The sequence below is a fragment of the Crassostrea angulata genome, chromosome 9, assembly GCF_025612915.1.
Source record: "Crassostrea angulata isolate pt1a10 chromosome 9, ASM2561291v2, whole genome shotgun sequence".
NCBI classification, from domain to species: Eukaryota; Metazoa; Mollusca; class Bivalvia; order Ostreida; family Ostreidae; genus Magallana; species Magallana angulata.
Window position 1 is genome coordinate 20254102 of NC_069119.1, and position 12803 is coordinate 20266904.

Below are 12803 nucleotides of genomic sequence, written 5' to 3' on the forward strand. Positions count from 1 at the left end.
AATAAACGTTTTATACATCACCTTTTTAGGAACGTTGCCGAATCCGACGGTCAAAATGGAGGAAGACGATCCCGACTACATTGTAGAATATTAAAAGTGAAAAGTCAAGATGTTAACAAAGGGGGGGGGGGGTCTTATTTTTAATTAATCATTCAACTTGTTTTCAATGATTTTATTTGCATTGAGAAAGTTTCATTTAAATCATGTACTCTATAAAAAAAACGTTAAAATTAATGTTGTACATATTAGTCTATCAAGTTTTCCTATGTACCATGGGTTGCGGTACTGTTTGTTTTCCGTATTATAGAGAAATTTATTTATGAATAATAATTTTTTTAATCATTTCATTGTTCTGTACAAAAGCACATATTGAATTATTTTTAAATCGGGTTCGTCCATAAATTGCGGCTTGCAGAACATTGTCTTCTTCTAACAGTTGTTTTCAATCCGTCACGGATTTTTTTCTAACAGCTCTTTATCAAGTTTTGCTCTTCGCGTAAGGCCTATATACGGAGACAGAGTTCTTTTACTAAAAGTGTCTTGTCAATCTGTACGGAACCACGGAATTCCGTTGTCTCCTTCTAAAAGATGAAAAAACTTGATAGATTTCTTTTAGGAAAAGATGATAATGGTACGGATCGGGTGCTTCTATGGGTCTTAAGGCACCGCGACTTCAAAGTCAATAAAATGTAAAAGCTGTACGCGATGATGACAACAGTTGACAGACAAACAAAAGCAATCTAAATTCTTAAAATAATCACAAGACAACAAATATTCGTAGTTGTACAGACTTTAATCAATTATTACAGAATTTTCCAAAATCATGTTTCAAACAGAATTCCAATACATTTTTTTTGGCATTTCCACATGACGGATTCGGCAGAAATTCTTTCACATTGTAGCTTGTTTACGATGCGGCTTTCCTGGAGCCGCAGGTTTCCATGCACGCTTCCACCCAGGCAGAACAGTACAATCCGCATTTGTCCATATCCTTCTCGAGTCGCTCGGTGCAATGGTACCCCTGCATGCATGGCAGGAATTTACTAGAACACTCGCTCTCGCATTCCAAAAGAGCCTTGTCTTCGATGACCGACGCATGCACGTGCGAGAGTTGCAGTACTATTCCCAATAACGTGACAATCAGAAACATTTTTCTATAGTCCGCCATTCTGAAAATTGTTATATTGTATACATGTATATACATGTACTTATCAATATGCTCGATCAATAGTCGTTAATTCTAAATTTATATCAAATTCAAGCGTCAACTTAATATGTTTTACGGTGCGACCGTTGGGGCGAGCGCAGCAGGTGATCAAAATGAATTATGATAAATCAATAAAAATAAAAGTAATGACGTAAAGTAAATGAATTTGAATGCAAAATAAAATAAATATACCTATTTTTCCAGTACATTTTCATTATTCATAATTCATAAGATTTTTTATTTATTTATATACCAATCTGATTAAAATCAGATCTTTGTAACGCTCCGAAATTCTGATAGTCGCTAACCAAAGTGTAGCGACATCAGAATTTGTCGGAACGGATCAAAGATCTGATTTTAATCAGATTGTTTATATACTGGTCGCACGCCAATATAGAATTTATCTCAGATAAAATGTTGTTGAATAATAAAGATTTTAACATAATGTACTTTGCAGTTTATTTCCTCTTTTCTTGCACCAGACATTTTTATTAAACTTACAAATAAAAATTGACTCATCACAGATTCCCCCTCCCTCGTTTAAACAAAAATCAAATTTACGTATAAAAAAATTTGTTGATCACATAAGGAAAATGGATCCCCCGGGAGCATGTATTATCGTAAATAGTAGTGAAAATAAAGACACTTTTGAGCAGCTAAAGAGCTAAAGGCATACCACGCACTCCCCATTCCCCACCCCGATTAGAATTTTCCTGATTTTGAGAATTTTATTTTCTTTTTGCTTATGAAGATTTTTTGAATGATGTTGCCACGCCCCATTTAAAAAACGTTCCTGGAAATTACCGTAAATATAGTGAATAAAATAATTGTGAGCATTCATCCATAGAGAGCAAGTTACAGCTGTTTCCTATCTCTGAAGAAATGTCCCGATTCGTTAGCTCTGCAAGATTTTGAGAAGATTTTGGTATTTATATTTCAGCAGATTTACAATAACTACTTAGAGTAGTTTCCCCTTATTGTGACGTCAAAGTTCACGTCAGTCAAGTGTAGTCTGTCTCTTTGAAAACACACTAGAAAAAACTACGCGAAAAATACTGTTTGGTTTACTTAAAAAGCATGATGTTCTGGAAATTACACAATTTATCTGTTTCTCAAAAGTTTTACTTTGATTCTCGCGAGATGGTATCCAGTCTAGTGAGATCGGCCGACATTGAGGAATTGCATTGTGGGTCTAAATTTACTGACTCCGAAAAATTCTGTCGGATCAATGTGTAAGAAATCCATTGTGACGTCACTCGAAAGGACGATAACTCCGGAAATTGGCGTTGTTTCAATGCATGTACGTAGTCTTTTATCTTGTTCTCGTGAGAGTGTGAAATGGGAAACCATAATTACAGGGAACTACTGGGACGATTAAAACAAGGCATTACTGGTCCGATTTACTGACGCCAAAAAAATCCGTTGAATGAATGTGCAAATAGTCCGAATTTTCTATTCACACACGCCTTGCCGGTAGAGCTCGCTTCGCGCCGGCGCTGCGCGCCGGCGAGCTGCGCTCGCTATAATATTGAAATTCTACTTTTGCAGATACAATTCATCTAACGTATCTAATCAACACTTGATAGATCAAGTGATCGGACTATATAATCTATAATAATGTTATAATAATTTTTTAGAAACGAAGTGTTTTTAAGTATTTGTTAAAATACTAAATATATGGTTGGGTTTTTTCATTGAACGTACCATCACCACCTCCCCCCCCCCAAAAAAAAATATATATATATTTGTTTAATTCCAATACCCACTATATGACCGTCAAATAACCCGGGGCCCCTATGTGCTTACAGGGATTTCATTTTGCCTACATGTATATGAAGCGAAAAACAATAAATGTCATCGTTAAAGAGTACTTAACACTATCATACACTCCCTTTTTTGAGAAAAATAAACTTACTTTTTTCAGCTAATCCAGGACTCCAGGAATCTTCCAACTCTGCGTAAAAAAAGTTTCAATTCGGCTTTATAAACTGTAGGGTGTATAAAATATATCAAATTTATAGTAATTTGAGTACAATATAATAGCCCACATTTAACATTTGACGGACACGTGCATGGGGAATCGTTATGGTCATCAAAGTTGTAAATTATGAAAGGTCAGTTTGGGGGTAATTGTTCAAGGACATTAAATTTATTTACGTTGCATATGACCTGAAATATACATCGAAATTTCATGTACGCAGTAGTTGTTTTTTTTTTTCATTCAAACAATATTTTATTCAGTAAAATATATTGAGTGGGATTGGGCAACAGGCACAGCTAACTTTAGCCCTTTCCCAATATCAAGATCAAAGGGAACAAATTGAAGTATTCAAAAGTTCAATATTCATAACACAACACAGATTAAAGAAAAGATACAAATCACAAAAAAGAAGAGAGAGAGAGAAAGAGAGAGAGAGAGAGATCGTTTTGTTGCTGCAAGGAAAGTATGTACTGCTTCGAATATTGAACATTAATATTAAGTTCATGATAAGGACTGGCGTATACAATTAATTCAAGTAAAAGTTGACGTTCAGAACTAATTATGAATGATATTATGATATTTTTATGGTTTGAATAAGATTAATACTACATAATTCATATTTACTTGGAACATTTGAAAAAATGATAAACATCTTTGACAGAATTTACACAATTACCACACATTGCAGTTTCTGTTGAAACCATGATTTCACATACAATGTATCTGCCATTTACATTGTGATCCTTCTGTTGTTATTCTTTAGACTTTTGAAATCATAAGTCAGTTAGAGTTTTATGATATTTATTAAGCACTGTAATCGTATAGTGGTATAAAAGCAATATATAATCAATCTGCTATCAATCCAAAATCCATCTCCTAATTATAAATCAAATCATAAGTATATAAATCAGTAAAATAAAATAATCAATTGTTAGAACATCCTTTTGGGTCACAGTTCATAAGTGACTTATAACGAAGTCCATTGTTAAAGGTTAATTACAATTAAGAGTCTTGCATCCGTTGACCGCTTTCCAAAGTCCAATCATCATCGAGAGTTTTATTCTTCCTGGTCATTCCGCTAACACCACAAGTTCTAACTACGCAGTTGTCCCTTTCGGTCAATGACCTTTAACATTGTTCACTATACACTTATTTCGTATCGAGTGCACAACAAGCTAATGACTAATTAACGTAAAGCAGAATACAATCATAAAATTATATTTCATATATATACGGCTATCTGGTTACATACGTCCCCCTAACAAAAGAAATATCCCCGAGGGAGATTTCTTTCGCCAGGTGCCCGGTGTGAGAAATTATCCTTCAAACTCTTCTAGGTCAGATGAACTTCCTGGTGACATACCGGTCAGAACATCTATGTTAAGAGGTTGAATGAAGTGACCAATTTCCTATACCGGCTTGAGACACAATAATAGTCTGTCAACAAACATGTATACTTCACTCATGACAATATATAATTGTTTAGCAATTCATGCAAAAGTCAGTAATAATCATATAACTTTTGACAACAATAGTAATCAATACAAAATATTCAAAATCAAATATAATTGCAATTAAATGCAATCAGAATTGTCCAATGTTCAAAGTTCCACACAGGTAACATATAAAGTCCATTATAAAATGTTAATTCAAGCATAAGCGCCGCTAAAATTATAATAAAATACATAAGCATATATAAATGTTATACAGTCCAGCGTACATAAAAGTTACACTAAAGTTATCGGTTTCACACAATTGCATCCATTTCGAATAATCGGAACGATAATCAAGAAAACGTTGTGTAATTCGGATTCGAAGAATTCCATTCGCAGTTATCAGCTCACCACATTTGATTTCAAATATGACATTACATAATTATTTCAAAAACATTTTACATTTTCACAAATTTTAACATATTGAATACACAATTTTCATAAGCACACCAACGGCACTTCCTGCGCGGATGGCGAGTTTGCTCCTCGCGGAACATCGACTGCGTTCCTCTATTTCTTAGACATCAACGCCCTTTCTGCAAGGTATTCGCGTGCCAAGTCCGGGTCCGGTCCATAGCGTTCAGGCCTCGGATAATCGGAGTTCCTATTCTCTCCGGTCAACTGGTATGCTAATTCTTCAGTGATTGGTCCAATAGCGTGAGCGTCTGTAATTGATCGCCGTGGTTTTCCATAACGGCGAGGTTTCTTTGGGGTTGTAGTGTCCTTTACTATGGGGTTCATTTCAATAGTCTCTTGGGAATTTCGTTGATCAGGATTAACACCAGACAAATTGTCTCTGCCAGAACTTTCCTCATCCCCGTCACCACCCCTTTTTCGACAACCCGACCAGCAACCACGGCACTTATATCCTAACTTTTTGATAGTTTTACGTTTGATGATACAAATTCCGAATACAATTATTATTGCCAAAAATCAAAAATACATAAAACCAAAGACTTCCCACCCAAGGTAATGATTCCATAGGTTGTAGTTCATTGCTTACTGGCAATTCCGCCATTAGTGTGTCCATAGGGAAAACTTTAATATCCTTTAATTTATCGGGGATCTTAATGTGTCCCATTCCCGGAAATTTGATGTTAAGGGGATCCCAAAGTGTGTATGTGTTTATGCCATCAATAAAATTTTGAAAGGAGTCACACATATTAAATTGACTTTCGCGATTATAGTAAGGAAGAAGAAATAATGGACCATGAAAACCAGAACAACCTTATCCAAACTCAAGATGTTTATCTTTACAATTATTATTCTACCAGTAATTTTAAATTTCTTACAACGACAAAGTTTTACGGTTTCTTTACATAATCGCGGGTTCCGATATTTCGAATATGTGTAATCTCTGTTACGTCTGCGGTATTTCATTATCAGTCAAAATGTCAAAGGGACCACACTACTGTACCTATTCAAAAGCGAGCAATACATACAAAGCAAGTTTACTCATTATTATTTATTTTTACAACACATTATACCAATGATTTAATCACGTCAGCCATAATGGCAAGACAATTTTCCACATGCTGTTGTTGGCCAACAGCTATATTCGTACGAGGTTTAGGGACTGGTTTACGCGGTTTGGGAATTGGTTTACGGGTGAAGCCTAGACCTACTTTAGAATTTATTTCACCAATTTCCATATCCTCGTCTAAGGGTATAGCTGGGGTATTTATAGGTACCTCATAATTTTGCTCATGATATTCGCTTTGTTCTGACTCAGGGTTCTCATCCGATTCTGACCCAACAGTCTGTTCATGCTCGTCCTTACTCTGTCGACCATCCATGATCTGTTTAGCTCTTATGCGTCTCTGAAGTTCAGCTAAGGGTATATCTTCTTCGTCTGAAGAATTTTCTCTCTCTTGTTGTTTAAACCGAATAGCTCTTTCTAATGGCTCTGGCTGCAACTCGCCATCATCTTCCGAAGATGATTCCTCCTCAGGTGGTACCACATAATTGGTTTTTCTCAGAGTTCTTCCACCTTCTTCAATATCTTGTGAGAGGGGCCAGTGCGAAATATCTGCCAATCTCAATTGTCGTGCATGGCACTTGGTGATAGATCCAGTTAATTGATCCTTCACCACAAAACTGACTGGTCCTTTCTGTTCAATAATTCGGTAATAGGGGAGCCACTTTTTATCTAATTTGTTTTGTCTCCTGTTGTTCTTGAGATAGACTGGGTCTCCTACCTGGAAATCTTCATCTTTGCTCTTCTTATCAGCCTGGGCTTTCTGTTTCTTCTTGGCTTCTTTCATATTTCGATGTACTAGCATAAACGCCTTGTGCTGTTCTTGAAGGGCGATCTTATGTTGATCTTCTCCTGCATATCTTCGACGAGGTTTCAGTAAAGTATCAAGAGGTAATACAACGTCTCTATTGTACATCAAATAGTATGGGGAAAACTTTGAAGATTCATTCGGGTGAAATCGAATGGCTGCCAATGTTTGGTTAAGATGAATATCCCATGTTTGAGCGTTGTCTGTTATCTTCTTAGCCATTACGTCATGAAGAGTGCGGTGGAATCTCTCTACTTTGCCGTTGCCTTGAGGACTGTAGTAAGATGTTGTGATGTGGTTAATGTTTAGTTCTTTCAAGGTTTCTTGTACCTTTTGATTTACATTCTCTGTTCCATTGTCTGTGAGAATTTGAAGAGGACAGCCATATCTTGGGTATATTTCTTCCAATATAAGGTGCACTATATTGTCAGCTGACTTGTCAGGAACGGGGAAGGCTTCCGGCCATCCAGAGTAAATGTCAATGAAAGAAACTATATACTTGTTTCCTGTCATTGAAGTTGGATATGGTCCTGACAAATCGAGTCCTACCTTAGCCATTGGAAAAGGTGGTATGTCTGTCTCTTGAAGTGGAGGTTGAGTTCTCTTATTGCTCCTCGTTTGGCATATTACGCATCCTTCTATATAAGAATATAACCTCTTGTATAAGTTTGGCATATAATATTTTTGTCTGATTACATCATACGTTTTGTCCACTCCCATATGTCCAAGTCCATCATGGTATTGTTGTACTACCAAAAGTTCTAACTCACGTGGTATATACAAGCGCAGTCTCGGACCTTCAGAATCTCCATCTGAAAGATAGTACATTAAGCCATCTATTTCAAGAAACTTCTTTTCTTCGGTCGCCGTTGCTTTTCCTTTAGTCAACCTATTCCTCAGCTTTTTGATCTGCTCATCATTTTGTTGGCTCTCCTTTATGTTTATTTCTTCCGGTAAGTCGATGAAAGGCTTGAGCAATTCGTCCTGCTGTTTAACTTCGCACCGGGCTAATCTTTTGGGTGAGAAAGCATTTGAGTTTAATACGTTTACTTCAAAGAAATTGTCTTTAACATCCGGTTCATCACATTCAGATTTTTCTTCCGCTTCATCATCAGAGATAGTGGACGGTAACCTGGATAAAAGATCTGCACAGCAATTGAACCTTCCTTCTATGTACTCTACCTTGCAGTTATATCCAGCGATACTCAAAGCCCATAATTGGATCTTCTTATTTTGCATAGGGGATTCTAAAATATATTTAAGCGGTTTGTGATCTGTCCGTATAGTAAACTCAGCGCTGTGAAGGTAATGGTCCAGCTTCTGGAGGGCATAGTGGATTGCAAATGCCTCCTTTTCTATGGTTGACCATTTCACCTGGGTTTTACTCAGCTTGTGGGATAGATAGTATATCGGCTTATCTTCTCCTTCGTCAGTCTTTTGGGTGAGGCAAGCTCCTATACAATTGTCGCTGGCATCGGTATACAAGATGTATGGCTTATTAGTATCTGGATAAGCTAATAAAGGCACTACTGTTAAACTCTCTTTAAGGAAGTCAAACGCCTCTTGACAGCATGATGTCCACTTGAATCTGGCATACTTCCTGGTTAGGTCAATCAATGGTTCTGCAATCTTTGAGAAATTTGGTATAAATCTTCTATAATAACTGCACATACCTATAAAACCACGGACTTCTCTAACTGTAGTGGGGGCTGGTAATTTCTTAATGGCTTCCACTTTCTTCGGATCCGGTTTGACGCCATGTTCATTGATAATAAAACCAAGATATTCAGTCTGCTCTTTGAAGAAGCTACACTTCTTTAACTTCAGTTTTAGTCCATGCGTCCTTAGACGATCAAACACTTCCTGGATATGACGGAGGTGATCTTCCGGTGTTTCTGAGAAGATGAGTATGTCGTCCAGGTATGCGATAGCAAACTCCTCTTGTCCTTGTAGAACGATGTTCATGAGTTCTTGGAAGACTGCTGGGGCATTACTTAATCCAAATGGCATCCTATTAAATTGAAACAATCCCTTGTGGCATGCAAAAGCTGTCTTTTCTTTACTTGACTCTTCTAATTTTACCTGCCAATATCCACTCTTTAAATCTAGTGCAGTGAAGTACCTGGCCTTACCGAGCAAACAAAGAATGTCATCAATCAATGGTAATGGGAATGATACTGGTCTCACTATCTTGTTTAAACTTCGAAAGTCTACGCACATCCGGTCTGATCCGTCCTTCTTCTTTACTACTACCAGAGGAAATGACCAAGGCGACTGTGACCTTTCAATAATCCTTGCGCTCATCATCTCCTTTATGGCCTTGTCGATTATCTGTCTTTTATTGAGGGGAACTCGATATGGTCTGTTCTTTATCGGGTGATGGTCTCTAGTTTCTATCTTCATTTTGACGGTGTCGGTCACTCCAAGGTCGCTGTCCTTTTTAGCAAATAAGTCATTGTTTTTCCTCACAAGTCTTTGGATGGAGTGTTCGAATCTTTCAGGCACATCAATCTTTTCTTCATTGTCCTGTTGGGTTTGGATTTCCGAGATTTCTTTTGGTCTTAATGCGGTGACACGTCCTACGATGTAGCCTTTAGGAATTTTGTAACTTTTGTTGGTTTGATTAACGAAGATCATGGGAATTTTTCTGTCTCTTCGGACAACACAAACTGAGTCTTTTAAATATAGTCCTGGGTCCTCCATAATACAATTATTGTCTATACTGTTCACTTCCACTAAGTCTTTATCTTCAAGGGGAAAATTATTGTTCACTTTTCCATAAAATACAGTCACAGTATTTGGTTTCACCATAAGTTTCTTAGGTGTTCTTACGATCGTTGAAATGTGTAGATCCTCCTTTAATTCGGCATAAGCCCTGCCATCAATGCGCATGAGTCCAAGATCAAAGTATAAACGGACATTGTTTTTCTTGAGCCAATCACGACCGAGAATCAGGTTTCGGTTGAGTCCCTTTGTCACAAAAAGTTTATGGTCTAAAGTTAACCCTGCAATCTTAAATGAAATATTTACATACCCTAACGCAATTAAAGAATTACCATTTGCTGCTTGAAGACAAGGAATATCATTTTTACACAATTTGGGGCGGGGGAACAAATTATCATACATTTTTTTACTAATCAAAGATACGGCCGCGCCAGTATCTACTAACGCTCTGAATTTATTTTTACCAATTTTTAATAAACAGCTACTGGGGTTGTTTGTAAAGTTAATTTCAAATGTAGGTTTTTTATGAACGTTCTTCCTTCGGGCTTCAACGAAGGAAGAACATCTTAGTTTTCCTGATTTTGTTTATCAAAAGTGGCGCGACGGGTCCAGATTTTGGGTGATCTCCTATCATTTTGGTCTTTAAAATCACGTGATCGATCTTGACGATCAGCTGACCTACCTCTGTTTTGCTGCGTTCTGGAAAACCTGCGTTTGCTCCAGCAATCTGCACGCAAATGTCCTATTCTACCACAATTCCAACACTCAATCGGTGGGCGGGGGCTTTGCTCAACATAATGCACAGACTGAGTATTATGAAGTCGTTTATTTAATTGAGGGCGGGGCCTTACCTGGGGTTTATTTAGTGGACAGAATCTGGCCCTATGACCAATTTTCATACACTTAAAACACCCTTTGTTCCTCGTGTGGTCAACCTCCATGGGTTCTTCCTGTCTATTGTCTGTCGAGGACAAGTTAACCAATCTTTCACTTAATAAAGGCGTTGTACTGTCAAACCTTGAAACAGTCTGTCTATTGTCATTCGGCGTAGTACTTATTATACTTGACCCCCTTATAGCTAGTCTTTGTCTTAAATTTTGCTCGCGCATTGCTACCTGAATTGCTGACTCCAAGTCTTTGGGGTTTTCTCTGAGAATTTTCATCCTGAGATAGTCAAAGGTCAGACCGTCACAGAATATGTCTACAAGTTGTTGTTGGACTAAGGGATCTTTTAATTTGTCTTTACTATACGCGTCTTCCGCGATTTGCAACAACCGTTCCGTAAATAACTGTACACTTTCATTTGAATTTTGCCGCGTCCTGCGCATTACTGCTAACGCGTGTTGTGAGTCGGTAATCTCCGCGAATCTGTTTTTTAAGGATTCTTTTAAATCGTTCCACGACGGCATTTCTTCCGACGCGTCTGTTTCGTCCAAATATCGTTTGATAAAGTCCCCTACCGAACCTTTACTCGTAATATACGCGAGCATGGGGATTTCATGACCCTGTTTCCCAGACAATAAACCATATTTTTCAATTTCCTTTATCCACTGCTTGTATTTACTAGCATCTCCTTCGAAAGGAGTTATCACAGATGATAGGGGCACTGTAAGCGCGGATGTTATAGCTTTAACCTGACCAATGAAAAAATCTTTATCATCATCCTGATTTGGGACTCGGTGTCGAGGTTCATTAGTTTCATACAACCTTGCATTATAATATGTGTCAGTTTGTTTTTCAAAAGTGTTTTGTTTTACCTGTTCTTGTTCTGAGAATTTTTGACCTGTTTCATGCCCTTCCATTTCTTCACTTTGACCCAACCCCGCAAATTGTTTTTCCAATTGTTCCATTTGATTTTTAAATTCTTTTCTATCATAACCATTTCCAGTTGCCATATAGGTTGCTGATCAGAGTTATTTACTTTGAGATAGTGAACAGAGATATTGAGAAAAAGTTCTTACCTTAACAGTTCAGTTTTTCTTTAGCACTTCGTTTTATCCTGGTCACTGGCACCATAAAAGTCTATGTGATCCTTCTGTTGTTATTCTTTAGACTTTTGAAATCATAAGTCAGTTAGAGTTTTATGATATTTATTAAGCACTGTAATCGTATAGTGGTATAAAAGCAATATATAATCAATCTGCTATCAATCCAAAATCCATCTCCTAATTATAAATCAAATCATAAGTATATAAATCAGTAAAATAAAATAATCAATTGTTAGAACATCCTTTTGGGTCACAGTTCATAAGTGACTTATAACGAAGTCCATTGTTAAAGGTTAATTACAATTAAGAGTCTTGCATCCGTTGACCGCTTTCCAAAGTCCAATCATCATCGAGAGTTTTATTCTTCCTGGTCATTCCGCTAACACCACAAGTTCTAACTACGCAGTTGTCCCTTTCGGTCAATGACCTTTAACATTGTTCACTATACACTTATTTCGTATCGAGTGCACAACAAGCTAATGACTAATTAACGTAAAGCAGAATACAATCATAAAATTATATTTCATATATATACGGCTATCTGGTTACAACATACTTGCATTGATCCTTAATTGACAATGTATCATACATTATATTATATGTGTATTAATGTTATATGATTAACAAGATCGTCACAAATATCATTGATATACAATAAAAACAGGAATTGTTTTCTTATTGACGGTGCAATGCAAAATGTGCAAAACACATTCTCTTGACCCCCCCCCCCCCCCCCCAACAAAGTATGTTCAAATCCTGAGCATTTTGATTGCAATTTGGTATAATTTAGAGAATTACCATCACAAATTTAATTTGATATTCTTGTCTAAGTGCATTAAAAATATTCGGTTTTTTTTTACGAGACAGCTGTTGGCAATATACAAAAATGACACATGAAGAAAGAATATAGTGATAAAACTAATTGATTGTACTTGCGCCGCCAACCTCCTCAATTAGCCTCGTTTTGAATTCCATAATAAATCAGCTTTTCAAGGTCAGGAATTTCTAAACGCATCTAAAGATATAATTTTTCATCCCTTTAAAGTCATGAATTGATTTATACTGCAACAGCGATTTGCTTTATTCTGTTAAATATCTTCGTTTTCTATGATTAAAGAAACTTTA

General features: G+C 36.8%; 1 long non-coding RNA gene across 1 annotated transcript; it reads right to left on the bottom strand.

The window, feature by feature from the left end:
• Positions 1 to 774: 774 nt before the first annotated feature.
• LOC128163625 (uncharacterized) lies at positions 775 to 3284 on the bottom strand. Its single transcript, XR_008240830.1, has 2 exons — positions 3123 to 3284; positions 775 to 1169 (listed from the first exon to the last, which is right to left on the bottom strand). It is a non-coding gene; the product is annotated as an uncharacterized LOC128163625 (long non-coding RNA).
• Positions 3285 to 12803: the final 9519 nt, after the last annotated feature.